Here is a 14,711-nt window from a genome sequence, read left to right as displayed (position 1 = left end):
AATATTCGCGCTTGGCGCGATTTGATAACAAATGCACAGCGTATCCATCGCATCAAATCGTGTTTTTCCATTCTTGTGAAAAGCCCGGTCGTTAAGGGGGGTCTAGGGGACTTCGCCTGCCACAAGTTTTATTGATCGCCTTGTGGGGAGCACAAGATCACCATTTGTGAGAATGGCGGTGACGAAGCGCTGTTTCGGTACTGATTCTAGCCGCAATCCCCGCTAACATGGTGTGTAAGCCGATGGCTAGTGGCAGATCCGAATGCTGAGTATAAAATTGTGAAATAACAATTATTGCCCGTTTTAAGTAGGGCCGTATGGGTAAACATCATCTTCTGCCTGCAATCCACTTAATACAGATATTTCGATCTGCCGTTATACGAGTACCGGAATATAACGGCTCGGTTGTGTTTTTTTTTATCAGCAGCCTGATTTTTAATGCTTCGGTGTAGAAATTGTCTTGTTTAATTTGACGGGTACAGAATTTCAAATCTTTGTCTAGTGTATACGTAAATAGGCCTACCGCTCGCCAATCAGCTACGTTCAGATTGCGTTTACCTAAGCATAACAAAACATCAATACATTGTACTATGTACAATTTGTACGTACATACGTTACTATTAGAAAGTAGGCCGAGTGGTGATTATTATCCTGCGGCGACGTAGTGGCGTGTGCACTGTGCAGTGTATTGATAACCTGACATAATCCACACCGGGTGTTCTTACAATCACAGTACTACATCTACATCGAATATCTATTTACTACGTGCGGATAATTCGTTACGCAATCAAGAATCAAGCTAATACTTGTGACGCAATAATGAGTGAAGGCGTTCGAAAACCCGACATTTCTGCTATCCAAAACCTGTTTTAAATCACACTCTTCGTTGCTCATGAATGTTCAGTTCAGAGATGCCACTCCTGGGTTTTTTCACCCAGATCTGGGTTTTTCGAGCATCACCTGGGTTTCTGGGTTTTTGTGCTTGAAATCTGTTTTTTTTTCAACATCGTGTTTGTCAGGTCAATTTTACGGCGCAAAATTTATTATTAGCTTAGTGAGATCGTATAATGTCGACGGATTCTACTGTGACTGAAACGGCGGAGCCTAAAGAGACCCATTCACTCTTAGAATGAGAGGTCTTGGCGTGATGAGAGAGCTTCATTGAATACTGACTACTCGATCGCAGAAAGTCATTTTCACAAGGCAACTCTGGAGCATTTGTCTTGCAATTCAAAACGATTTAGGAATTGAATGCTAGCGCTGCAACAGATTCGTTGTGTGTCAGTAAATAGTATGTAACTGCTGTAAAGTATGCAATTAATGAACATGGAAAGACCAAATGTTGATCTAACCAATTTACCATGTTGACATCAGAGTATATTCACAATCAGCAGGGACACTCAAAGAAACAGTTTGGGCACCCGGGCAAGTTATTCAGAGAGAGAGGAGTTCGTTAAATTCAAATGTACACTGAATTCCATGATTTGGCAGTTTCTTTTTCAACTAAACATCCCAGATAAAAGCGCTTGTCCCAGGTTTAATGAATTGAAAGCTATTTTTAATCTATCTGGTCAGCTCACAGTCACTGGAACTACCCTAAAATCACCCTCATCATAGATGGGGATTAGCATTGTTACGAATATATAATAATCTACGTAGTGACCCCCCCTACCGAATGCCCCGTAGCAATGGGTCGAGAGGAAAACACCATATTTCGGTGGATTTTCTCAGTTAACTGACCAAAATGTGTAGTATGAAATGAACAGTTGGGATTCCAATATCAAGGGCTAAAACTTCTTCTATGTCCGTATAACTGTCATTGATGACTCTCAGTCACTGTTTTACAGCTATATCATAGAAATTTGAGTGAAATATAGGATCTGGTTTTTTCTGGTTTTTTTCAACGTCCAAATCTGGGTTTTTCCTAAATATCTCAGTGGCATCTCTGGTTCAGTTTATGTCATGGGCATTGCACAAATGAAAAGTATAATCGTTCTTTCACAAAGAAATCAATTAGATATGTGAAGTAGTCGATTACGATTACTTCGGATTTTTTTTTCGAATGTAATCGATTGCGATTACGATCACTTGGAAATGCTGTAATCGTCGTAATCGATTAGGATTACTAATCACGATTACCCCTGTCAGGTGTGCATTGTGCAATGTGCATTGTACATTGTTGCCTCTGCACCTTTTTCGCTTTGCCACTGTGATAATGAACTTGTTCACAGACAATATTAATGTCACACACTAGGCTACATACACCGTTAAAGAACCAATTTCATCATGTCATACAAACGACCGTTGAGCCCGATCTGAATGAAAGACAGTAACAAGAGACCTCGCACAGATCAGTGTTACTAATCGGCGCATTTGAGAATAAGATTTCGGAATTTTGACTCATTCGCATGCTGTTATCACCAACATTTTGAGTTAGGCTCGCTGGCACCATTTTGGTACTTGAAGACTTCAACTATTACAACAAAAGTTTGTTAACAGTACAGTAGATCAATATCAAGCGTTGTTTATAGGTGAACTGCTTAGGAGTATCTGATGCTGGAATTAGAGAAATGGAATTATAGTAGGCATATGTGTCTTACGTCCTATCAATCGTTACCTAGTATTGCCGTACCGTACATCGAAATATTAGGTCGCTGGTCATTTTATCTGCTGCTCATGGCAAAACCCTGTTTGTAATGTAATACCAACTATCATTCACAAGTTAGGCTACTATATCTGCTCTCTCTTTTTCGGGGTTATGAACATTGAACACAGGCCGAGACTAGGCGTTAACACAAATATGATAATTCGTGATGCCACTGACTAAGCAAGCTGGTCGATTGGAGAGCTTGCCTAGTTCGTCTTTGTGTCGCTGTTGTTTCTGAATTGTGGACTTTAACAGATTGATCTCAACGACCCTACTCTAAGCAAAATGAATTCCACCAAGGCCCACGATCATACCTTTGCAGCCTAATGGGACTGTTGATTTGACGCTAGTTTCTTCTTATATATATACGGTCATTTCAGATACTAAAACTCGTTTGGCACTATTATACGAAAAATTTGGCCCTTGGAGCTACCCGTAGTCAGATGTGGATCAACTGCAGCTCGTTATTACAGTACCGTAGAAGTAACGGGTCACACGAAGGTATTAGAAGACAATATTGATCAAAATATCGTGGTTGAACACGAGAAGGTGAGTGAAAAGTGCCAAGATTTGCACGGCATTGCCTTTGAAATGCAGCAGCTCGTTAACCACATGACTATCGTTCTGGTCAGACTAAATAAGTCGATTAAAAACTTGAAGTTGAAAAAATAATTACACACTGCGACTGATGATATAACCCTGTTCCCCGCCGATTGTTGTTGAACACGGAATCAAAATGTTCAGGCCTGGCGTATAGGCGAAGCAGAATATGGAAAAACTAAGAAGACCACTGAGTCTGGCCATATTGATCAAATATCCCCCAGTTCAAAGCGTCTGCGCACTATCCCTGCACGTGATATAATGACTGGAAGACTATCACCAGCACATTGTGATAAAACAGAAGATAGTTGCAGTAGTAGATCCGGTATTTTACAGACAGGTAACGCCAAGTGGAATAATTCTGTTGCATTACTGGTAACAGTCGGGCAAGTGCGACACGATACGGCGGCATTTTCGAGGAATGGTACTTTACCATCGAACACGGTTACCGAAGGCGAGTCCAGTCCTACGGTATCCTCCCTTGACTTACCCAAGAAGAAATATACACGCAGGTATTTTATCGGCTCCATTTAAACCGGAGCTGAAGATGCAGAGAAGTGACGCGGGTATCGAGTTGTCTTTGGATTATGGCCACACGTCGACGCATGCGAAGATGAAATATTCTGAGCTGTGGGTCCAACACAATTGCAATATTGCCGCTAATTCAAATCGCTGGTGGAAGATAAAGAATATGTCGTTGCCGATGGGCTGCACCGTGAGCCAATTATCATCAAAGTCAGAGTACTATTTTGCAGTGTGCGGTCGCCGGTCGTGATATATACGGCCAATGCGGAAACTTTAGTCTAATGCTGGTACCAGCAAGGTGTGCTAACTATAGCGAAATACCTGTAGTCTGATTCGAATCTACGATTTGTGAAGTGTTTCTTTGCTCTAATTCTGATTCTCGTGGAATTTGTGAAACGTTTCCATGCTCCAATTTTAATTCCAATCTAAATTATGGTGTTTACTGTACATGAGAACTGTATAGTGCGAAAAGAGCTAAGTCTGCTGCCCAGACATTTTCCATTCTCATTCTTACGACAAGGAACTCTAATTAGATATGAACTGAACTTCATTCCAAGTTTTCAGAAATTCAATAATTCTCATTCTGATAAAATTTGGTAGGAAAACTGTAACTGTAAAGCTGTAATTCCAGAACAAGTCGAATTTGAAAAAAATGTAGACCGTACATGGAGCCCAGCGGTCGGGAACCTTGTTCGTCCGAAGAGCCATATTGGCCAATTTTTTTCATTTCAACTCCCAAAGAGCCATACATGTCCATCAACTGTTACGTCACAATTGAAAATTCATGACATTATGGTAGCACTTATACAAACTCACTGGGATTCGTCGTGTGCGCCTCGTTTTCTCTTTGAAAACTCGTACTAATCATGCTGGTGACCATATTCGAGCATGCGAAACTTGAGTTACGAGAACATAGCTTCGTCGTGATGCTCCTTTTAATGCGAGAACTAATGATCACATGCGTAGGTGAAGCCAAACATGATCACTACAGCAGTATGTACACAATGTTAGGTGCGATACATCAGTGACGTGGGGTGGGAGGAGGCAAGTGAGGCAGTTCGTCACCTGTCGCCAGGATGAGTGAGCGAAATTTGTGTAACCTTCAAGTACTGTTGTTATTTTCTATCGATGTTCATGAATGACTGAATTTTAAACATTTTACTCCCAAATTTAGACGATTTGCATATTTATTAATCAAAAATAAAGCCCGATACGGGAAGTAAGGCACTGACGGGCCAAGTTTCGCCATCGATACCGCAATTCATCGCAAATACCTTCGAATTTATAATAACTGGTATTCATTGAATGTAACTGTTGCGCTGATTCCGAAAATCTATATACTGATCGACTTCTCAATTCTCAAGGTAATCGGCGGGAACATATAATGTTGCGCTACGCCTACATTTGATCACCTTTACTACAAAGTGACTTACGCTACCAATCAAGCACTTAGAAAGCTATGGCGTTGTTTGTAATTGTGTATGTTACTTCCAAGGCGGTTCATTTCGCGCCGCAGATCAGGAAGACAGTTCGTATTTATTTTATAACTGCGTTTTCATATGGGAAGCGCTATATCTGCTATTCTCTTTGATCAATCAACGTGCAATCCAAAATTTCAAGTCGGATAGGCCTACATCGAATTCGCGATTGGTATTGGTCGCCGGCGCGACAATAACTGAAATTTGGGGATTTTGAAAAGAGTGGTCCGAGCGACCGAGCCCCTAACCCCGAAGACGGCATCGTCTTTACCTCTCAAAGACATCTTTATACGGTCACGAGAATATTTATTCTGGTCGCGAGAAAAATTTTCTAACACGTTGCTTCAATATTGGGCAAAGAGCCATATCTTATACCAAAAAGAGCCATACATGGCTCGCGAGCCATAGGTTCCCGATCGCTACTATAGCCTAATCTTAATTCTAATATAATTGTGGAAGGCTGAACATTGTTGTAAATTGTCTAGCTGTCAAAGTCTGATCCATTGCTCTAGAATTGATATTTGACAGTCCTAATAGTATGACATTATATTCTTCACGTGGTGAGATAGAGTTACATTTCCATGCTAACTTACTGCATATCGTGTCTGTTTTTTATACGTTGTAAAAAACATATGTCAAGCAGGGGGCGGGCGAAATACCGTGATAAGCGCACTGTATTGGCACTGCGTTGGCCGGAATTTGGCAATTTAAAATTCGGGCTGTAGTACCGCGATGACTTGACTCGGAAGAATTCGAATTAAGACCTGAAAACTCCAATCCTTCTCTTCAAGTGATGGAAATATTTCGTAACAAATCGGTATAGGATGAAGACCAGAAACGATTTCCCGCCTCAGCGCCAGTGGTTGTCAGTATTGCGACTTGTGAGACTGTGGTATCGTCCACTGTCTCGACTACACCGAGATGAGCTGATCAGGTGGATCTGTGCAACGACACATATTGCTTGTACTATGTTGCTGTGGGATTAGTGGTCTCCTTTTCCACTATCAGAGTCAAAACGGAAACAGCGTACACAAAGCTTTCGTGGATTGATGTGACAATATCTTTTGATACACTTCTTTTTTTCGTAATCTTTCCGTTTTGGTGTATTGTTAAATATTACATTGTAGTCGTACTTTTCGGAATTCAGTGGTGGTCAGTAACTAGGTGCTACTACTTTTTCGGAGTACACAATAGCATAGGGCAATTGTACCATTGTCCCACCTATAATTCCTTGCGACAACAAAAATTTACTATTCACAGACGCAGAACAATCAATATTTACCTAGATTGCAGCGGCATTTCCCGCGTTTGCGGTTGCGATGCTTAACCAGCATGTATATTTCTTGCCCGCGTGACCCACATATCTAGCATTGCACAATAATTTACTTTCTCTATTCATCTTGCTCGGCCAAACAAGTGAGCAGTTGGGACGTTTTGTGAATTGCCTAATAAGTGTGATGCATCGATGTTGGCTGTGTCTAAACTCTGTTACTACCCTAAGCATTTACTGTAACATTGATCGTTTATGTTGATTTTGAAGGTGCACCACACCGCGAGGGGGTCGGGAATTTTGATATGGGTATGGTGGGGGAATTTGTGTGTATCAGACTAAAACGTTCGCTTGCTCAGCATATCTGCTTGAAACTGATCAGTTCTCCATTCAGCGGCTCACTTCACTCATGAGTTCTTCATTCATTCAGGCGCTGGCTATTTAAGCTCTCTAGGGGGGTAATCACCATTTCTGTCAAAGGCAGATTAGAAATTCTGGCAGACATTAAAGCAAGAGACTGGGTACAAGAAAAGGTCCTATATTAACGGAATCGAAGAAGAGAAAAATTTATACAATAAATATACCAAAAAGGTAACACAAATCATAGAAAAGACCTAAAGACCATTTTACAAAAAAAACACAGTTCGAACAGAGTTCTAAAGATCAAAAGCAGACATGTGGAACCATTCGAGAAATTGTAAATGTTTCCAATATAAACACAAATGCAGAACATTGAATTAGCCTGTAACAATACTATCATTAAAGATCCTGATGTTGCAGTGGAAATTTCAAACATCACTTCTGCCAGATTGGTTCAGAGCTAGCATCTTCTATACCTTCATGCCCCATGATTTCCTCTCATTCCTGAAGAATCGTCCGACGATCTCCTTCCTTCTGGAACCGACAATCGTAGGAGAGATAGTACCGATGTTATCTGGAAATGAAAACAGCAAAGCAGCAAGACCTGACTCAATACCAATTCGTAAAATTGGTGTTAAATATGATAGGCGATACAATCTGTATGTTGTTCAATGGTTCATTGAACTTGGTATTTTTCCTTGCGCTTTAGATCGGGTCATAACAATGACCATACCACTCAATCAATTGTGACAGGCTGCTACAAAATTATTCAACAGAAAAGGGATGGTTGCAGTGTTTTTATTGATCTTAAAAAAGCGTTCGACACTGTGAACCACGAGATACGGAATTTGAGGGATTGCCAAGTCCTTAGTCAATGTTTCGACGCGACAATCCGATCTTTCGAGTGCCGATTTAACGGACGTCGAATCCTGTCTGCTCAGCTGAACCCGCTCTTGGACTCGCTAACCTTGCGTATCAGTCTTGTATTCAAACAGAATCAAACAACCCAAATCGAATAAACAACAATGTGAACTTCGGATTGCTTTGAGAATACTAAGATGCTATTACAAGAGAGTGATTCGCAATAGTGCCCGCTCGTCCGTTGCTCGATGGAATGGAGGACGAGACAACAGTGACGAGGGCAATTTAAACAAGCGAAAAAAGACAATTTAAAACAGTAATCAAACAATCAAATCAAACCACTAAAATCGTACAAATACAATTAGTAGAAACACGAAATACAAATAAGGACAGTTAAATACAAATAAGGACGGTTAAAAGACGAACTGAGACGAACTGATTCCTCTAAAACTGTTATCAAAATAAAAAATTGTGAAAACAGTAGGAAACTGCATAATTGTCCAACAATATTGATTTATGTGATGCCAAAAATAAAATATGAAAAGACGCCGATGACATTGGCACGCAATAAATCAGCGATTGTAAATCTGCGTACCGCCTCAGATCTCAGTAACGCCGCGAATCATTTTGGAAAGCGTTCTAGATGTTTCAGGAGCTGATAAATCAGCGTATGCAACGATGAAGGGTTCAATTTCTACGTCATCATTGGGCAGCATTATGTTAGCTCTGCACACCGTGCATTTGGTGGAATGATATTATCCCTGCTAACGGCAACTTTGACCTTATCTCGATTCCTGGTAGGTGAAAAAATAATGAACTAACGCTATTATAAATATTCATGTCTGACTTTTTATCATCCTAACTATGACGCTAATTGTAGAAAGGTCATTCGATGAAGCGAGTAGGCTGCATCTAAACCAGAGCTGGGCATTATGCGACGCGCGAAGAGTTTCTCGAAATTTCGACCATAAAATCTCTTTATTATTGTTGAAGTGGGAACTTCAACCATGGGCTGCACCAACTGAACGGGAAATGCGCTTACGTTGAAGTCCATTTCATCCTCGTACCGTATTGGGATTACGTAACCTTTACGTATACGTCGTATGTGAAACAGTGTTGGGATGAATCGAGTCAGCTTTTTCGTATGACTTGACTTGACTCGAGTCACTTTGCAAAAATGACGTGACTTGACTTGACTCGGCGCTTCAGAAATGTGGATTGACTCGTGACTCGGAGCAAAATTTACGAGTCAATTTCAAGTCATCAAGTTAATGGTGTCGATTAAATCCCCTCATCTTATTTATGATCGGATTGTTCGCAATACGCCGGTGCCGCTTGTGAAACCAGCGCCAGTCATTCACTCATTGCACCTTTCATGATCCTCAATCGGTAAATCACAACTAAATAGACCACAAACGAAATTATAGAGTATGAGTACTCTATAACGAAATGATCAAAGCTTACGTAGCCGTAGTAGGCTACTTGTAGTAGATTAATCCAATGGCAACGTATCTTTGTTTCATAGACTGATCAGTGCTTACATTGTGCAGTGCTCACCTTTACCAACCCTCTTGTATAATTTAAATCGAATCGGATGTGAAGATGGGTAGTATATTGTACAATATCAATTTGTTGCAACTTCTCGAGGCTTCGTAGTTCGTACTCGATTCTCTATTTTGGCTGATAATAACAGACTGTAGCATGTAGCTATACAGTTACTCACGTGTTTTATTAGCAGTTCTACGTGTGTGTGAGCGATACAACGCCTTTTTGCATGTATATGTAAGTATATATTATTTATTTGATTCAAGATAAATGGCCAATCAATTTGGCTTTCACACAGCTAGCAAAATGTAATGACTTTGCATCATCTCTATACTTTGGAAATTCAAATTGGCTTGACTTGACTCGACTTGACTCGAGTCACCTCCAAAAATCGAGTGACTTGACTTGACTCGAGTCAAAATATGCAATGACTCGAGATGACTCGTGACTCGAAGGTAGTGACTTGATCCCAACACTGTGTGAAATACATGTTTAGAGTAAGGCCAATTTAGCAAAGTGTGCTGTATTATCTAATAGCTACAAGTCACGGTTTCATTATTCACATTCAATTCCTGTTCGTTGCCATTGTCACATTATGATTAAAGGGCCTTTGTTTCAAACTGTACGTCATACGTATCCGGGTTATAATTCGTAAAATATTACAATCAGTAGATGTAATTAGCAATAATCCTCACTCAAAAAATATGTCATGCCAAGCCATGAAACGTGCGCCCGAAGGCCGACTTTTCAACAAGATTCAGACCACTGACTATTTGTTTAGGGAAGTTAGCAGGTCTACGTGTTTGAGGAATAAAAGCTGAGTCGAGTCGGCAATATGAGAAAAATAATGCAGTAAAATATATACACTCGGCTGAAGCGGCAGACCTGCTACCAAAACAGTAAGGCTATTTTACCAAGCTGCACGGAGTTTGGGATCCAGTCTGATATTGACACATCCTATTAGGATCACGTGTTAACAATGTAGTTCACTACTTTCAATTCAGAAATAAAACTGCACGCCGCAGAACGTAATCCAACTTTTGTCTCGGCCCGCCACCCAGCCAACGTATTTGGCCCACCGGGAAAATAATTGCCCCATCCTGATCTAAACATGAAGAGACAGCGCAGCAGTAGAAATCGGATTGTGAAAAAGGAATGGTACGGGGTTAATCGTTCAGGAGCTCAAGATAACTAACAACCTTTCCGCGCTATCTTCAACAAAGCCTTATTCAATGAGTCGCCTGTTCCTAGTAAGCACAGCGCATAATGAGAGAAAAATGCTATTCGATGATCGGTGCAAGCGAAATCAAAATTATACTGTCAATTCCATCCTCATGGCTATGCAAACGTGATTTTATGTTTCGCCTTAAAAGCTGTAAACGAATTGACGGCGACATGTAAGTATGTTTGTCAACAATGTACTCTCAGCGAAAAGAGCGTATTTCCTCCCCTGCTCCACCCCTGATATATCGGTGTGAATATATAGTTACACCCATCGTAAACGAAACCAGAACCTATCTCAGACTTATACCGCGGAATAAATTGAGTACAACATTTCGATCCAAATATGCATGCACCTAGCAAGGTATATGCGCGTAGGATTTGTGACTGCGACATAATTTCATCCGTGTAAGGTGTGTCTTATAAAACGCTTAGAAGTGAGCCGTGCTACAAGTCGGCAGCTACCGAATAAAAATAAAGAAAAGTGGTCTAGTGTTAACCATGGTAGTCGACACACACACACCATGAATAGGCTATCGTAAACAACAAGAACAACAGCAACACTCTTTCTCTAAGAGAATGCATGTACGTACATTGTGCAACCTTGTTTCATCCGTATATGCTCGTGTAAGCACATCCATCGCATTTCAACAGAACGTTCCTCGTTCGCCGCGACCTTTTGATAATAATTTTTCTAATGTGTCACAAGCTCACAAAAAGTTTTCAAACCACTGCAATAAATGGATAATCCAATTTGTGCGGAACATTACAGTGGTGGCAGATTTCGCGTCGTCGAGACTGGCCGTTCGTTCTTCCATGTTTCTACATTAGAATCGACATTGAAATCTTCCAACCTATTTTGTGCCAACAAAGGGAAGTCGCGTATAATCTAAAAATAGGAAATTGATGCTATGTCATCTTTTTGCCTCGATTACTTCATGCCAGCGACGTAATATTCGGTAATACGATTGATGATATACAATGTTCTTTTTAATTCTCTACTATTTGCTAACGAATACCACTGACGAGTGTCAGCCAAAGATTTTCGGGTCTATTTCACTATAAACATAATATTCAATTGTAATAAGTTCTGTACATCCTAGAAGCTCTTCTAATGCGCAACCAATCATAATTGGCATGGAATTCTAGAATGATTTCGAATCAGAATATAAATGACGGTTGCGTATACCCGTCGATTTATAAGCATCGATTCGCTGATAAGAAGTTCGAATTGGAGGAATTGTGACAGCAAAGGATAGAATGCTGGAATACGATATTATTTCATACTCAAATGTAGGTAGAAAAATATTTTGCGAACACGATCCTCGAGATCCACGAGGTTTTGAGTGGCCCGTTGGGTGATTCTCGAAATGGGTTATATTATCAGAAAATATATTACCAAAACCAAGTAACGAAAATTTGATTAGCTTGACCGCGAAATTTGGGATTTTGATGACTAAAACATCAGTTCTCGGCGGATTGGCGTAGCCATAGGCCAGTCACATCTTTCATGGATCGTCGTACAACATTTCGCATATTAGCCGAAATGTTCGATATTTATAAGTCCAGGCGCCAAATAATCCTGTCCTTGCCAAATAAGCCCATCGGTTTTCAGAGGCGACCCGCAATATATGCAAGTAACATTGATACTGACCGAATTCATTCGTTAACTTTAACAAATTTTGCGCTGCGAGCTGCTACCGTCATGGATGCTCATCAAGTCTTCATGTTATAATTTTTATTGATTTTGATGCGTATTATTTAAAGCAGACCTGGGCAAAGTGCGGCCCGCGAAGCTATTCTGTGCGGCCCGCGAAAGGTTGCCAGGAATTCAAAACATGAAACTTGCTTTTTGAATGATTAAAACCATAGGCTGTATCAAATGCACAGAAAATTCGTTTATTTTGAAGCCTGTTCATTAATATGCCAGGATTACGCTGCCGATGTACCTGGCATACGTAATCAAGATTCAAAATAAAGGCAATGTGGCAAGGTATGAGTAGCATTTGAAGTCACAAGAAATCGCTGTTTCCATATAGTTTAGTTCAAACCTTCCTTGTTCACATTGTCACATTAAGCATTATACGGGTGTTTGAATTTGTTACGTGATTAGTTTCCGAATCCCTAATTCGTAAAACAAGTCAATCAGTGCTCGCGATTAATATATGGCTCATCATATCTATCACGCATAAAGGATGAACGGGCATGCAAAAAGAAAGAAAGCCGAAAATTGAAATTCAAAGAAGGTTAGGTTCCGAATTTAGAGCACTAAATATTCGCATAAGCTTTGTACTATTGCATATACATTTCAGTGCAGTGGTTCTCGAACTGGGAGACGAGAAAGCATCAGAAGGGGGGGGGGGGTGGCGAAGCCATAATCATCAACAGCCATAATCTTCCATCCGAATATACTATCCGTTTTATTACCAATTTATTAACAATGTCATTTAGAAATGAAATTAAAATACGCTGGAGAATATAGCTAAATTTTTTTACGCGGCCCGCCAACGTATTTATTTTTCTCATTTCGCTCGCGGAAGAAAATACTTGCCCACACCTGATTTAAAGTATTGTTTTCACCGTTACCGGTTCGCTCTTATCGGAAGTCTTGAAAAAGTTCATCAACATTAGGGCTGGGCAAAATCGAGTATACCTGAGTGATTCGATTCTGAATCACACATTATGCTTCGAGTCGAGTCAAGTATTCAAGTATCACTTATAATGACGTAATAACAGTATGTAAGATGTCCATGTTCAAATTGTACCTTTTATGCGATCACAAAGAATATAATAGCTGTTATCCATCACATTCATAATTATTTGGTATTTTTTCGACCATACCGATTTCATTGCACTTTGTGACACGTTGTCGGATGATCATGACTTCAGAAATATGCTATTTCCAGTAACGGTAGTAGTTTTGTACTATTTTTTTCGTATGCTGCGGCGTGGCGCGTATATTTTCACTACTCGCAATAAATCGCAATTTATTACTCGACTCGAATCATTAGAATTATTACTCGATTCAGATTCAAGTACTCAAATCATTGTGTCCAGCCCTAATCAACATTCAAGTGACCCGGGCAACGGTTCGCAAATCTCATGTGGCCCTTTGGCCGAAAACGTTGGCCAACCGTGCACTAGGCCGATAATATTATTGATATGCCTGCACTATGTATACTCGTATTCACAAACACCTTCCGTCAATCTTAGCGAGAGGTTGGTTTCCGCGTACGACAGTTTCAAACACTAAATTAATGTTTTTAAAAACAAAACAAAACATAGTGACGCTACCCCATTAACTAAGCGTTTAACGTCACAGCAAGATAGCCCGCAAATACCTACTGACATGCAATACAGACATAATGAGATAATTATAGCGTCACAGTGGAGCAAAACCAGTATCAGTGTCTGTTTGAGTATTCGTATATATATAGATTACATATTAAATATTGCGCCGTGTTTTCTTGACATTCTCCAGCATGTATTAAATCGTTAGTTGTACGGCTACATAAAATGACCACTATTACGGACAGAGCGCTCTATTTTCACACACTGCCTAGCTTACCCAGAGCATTACATCACTTGATTTCCGACGGTATCGGGTTAGTGACAATGGTCCGGTAATAGTACCTGGACATAGACTAAAAGATTGAGTGAAGTCTAATTCGATGTAAAATAATGGATCATGATTGCCGAACACGAATCCTTACATGACTATCGTTGCCGTTAGGCGTGTCTGAACAGAGTCGTGACCAGCGTTCTCACCAAGACAAATTCATATCGATTAAAACGCATACAAATGAATGCAAACAGCGTTGTAGAATGCTGTCATAGTGCATTTTCAATGGCAAAAGCGGAGTGCAGTAATGCTTGGCAAAGTTTTTAAAAGATAGATTCGAACTATGCATTCAGGTCGCCACCGTCTGAAATGATGTTCTGGTCATGACCAATAGCAGCTCGCAAAGGAGACAAGCACCACTTTGCTTGGATTCATTCATCTCGGCGCTGTCGGCATTGCTCAAATTTATGTTGGTTTAATCCCGATACTTGACAGTTGAACGCCGATTGCTTATGGACTACTAAAGTACAAACCGCGCAAATTACCAGCCGATTACAGATTTGAAACTGTTATCCCTGTCAAATATATAAAATCTTTAAAACTGAATGGTTGCTGATATCGGGTTGTTGTGGTCGTGGTATT

Source organism: Botryllus schlosseri, chromosome 9 (genome assembly GCF_051294905.1).
Source record: "Botryllus schlosseri isolate E-star chromosome 9, Bs_hap1, whole genome shotgun sequence".
NCBI classification, from domain to species: Eukaryota; Metazoa; Chordata; class Ascidiacea; order Stolidobranchia; family Styelidae; genus Botryllus; species Botryllus schlosseri.
This window is presented reverse-complemented; position numbering follows the sequence as displayed.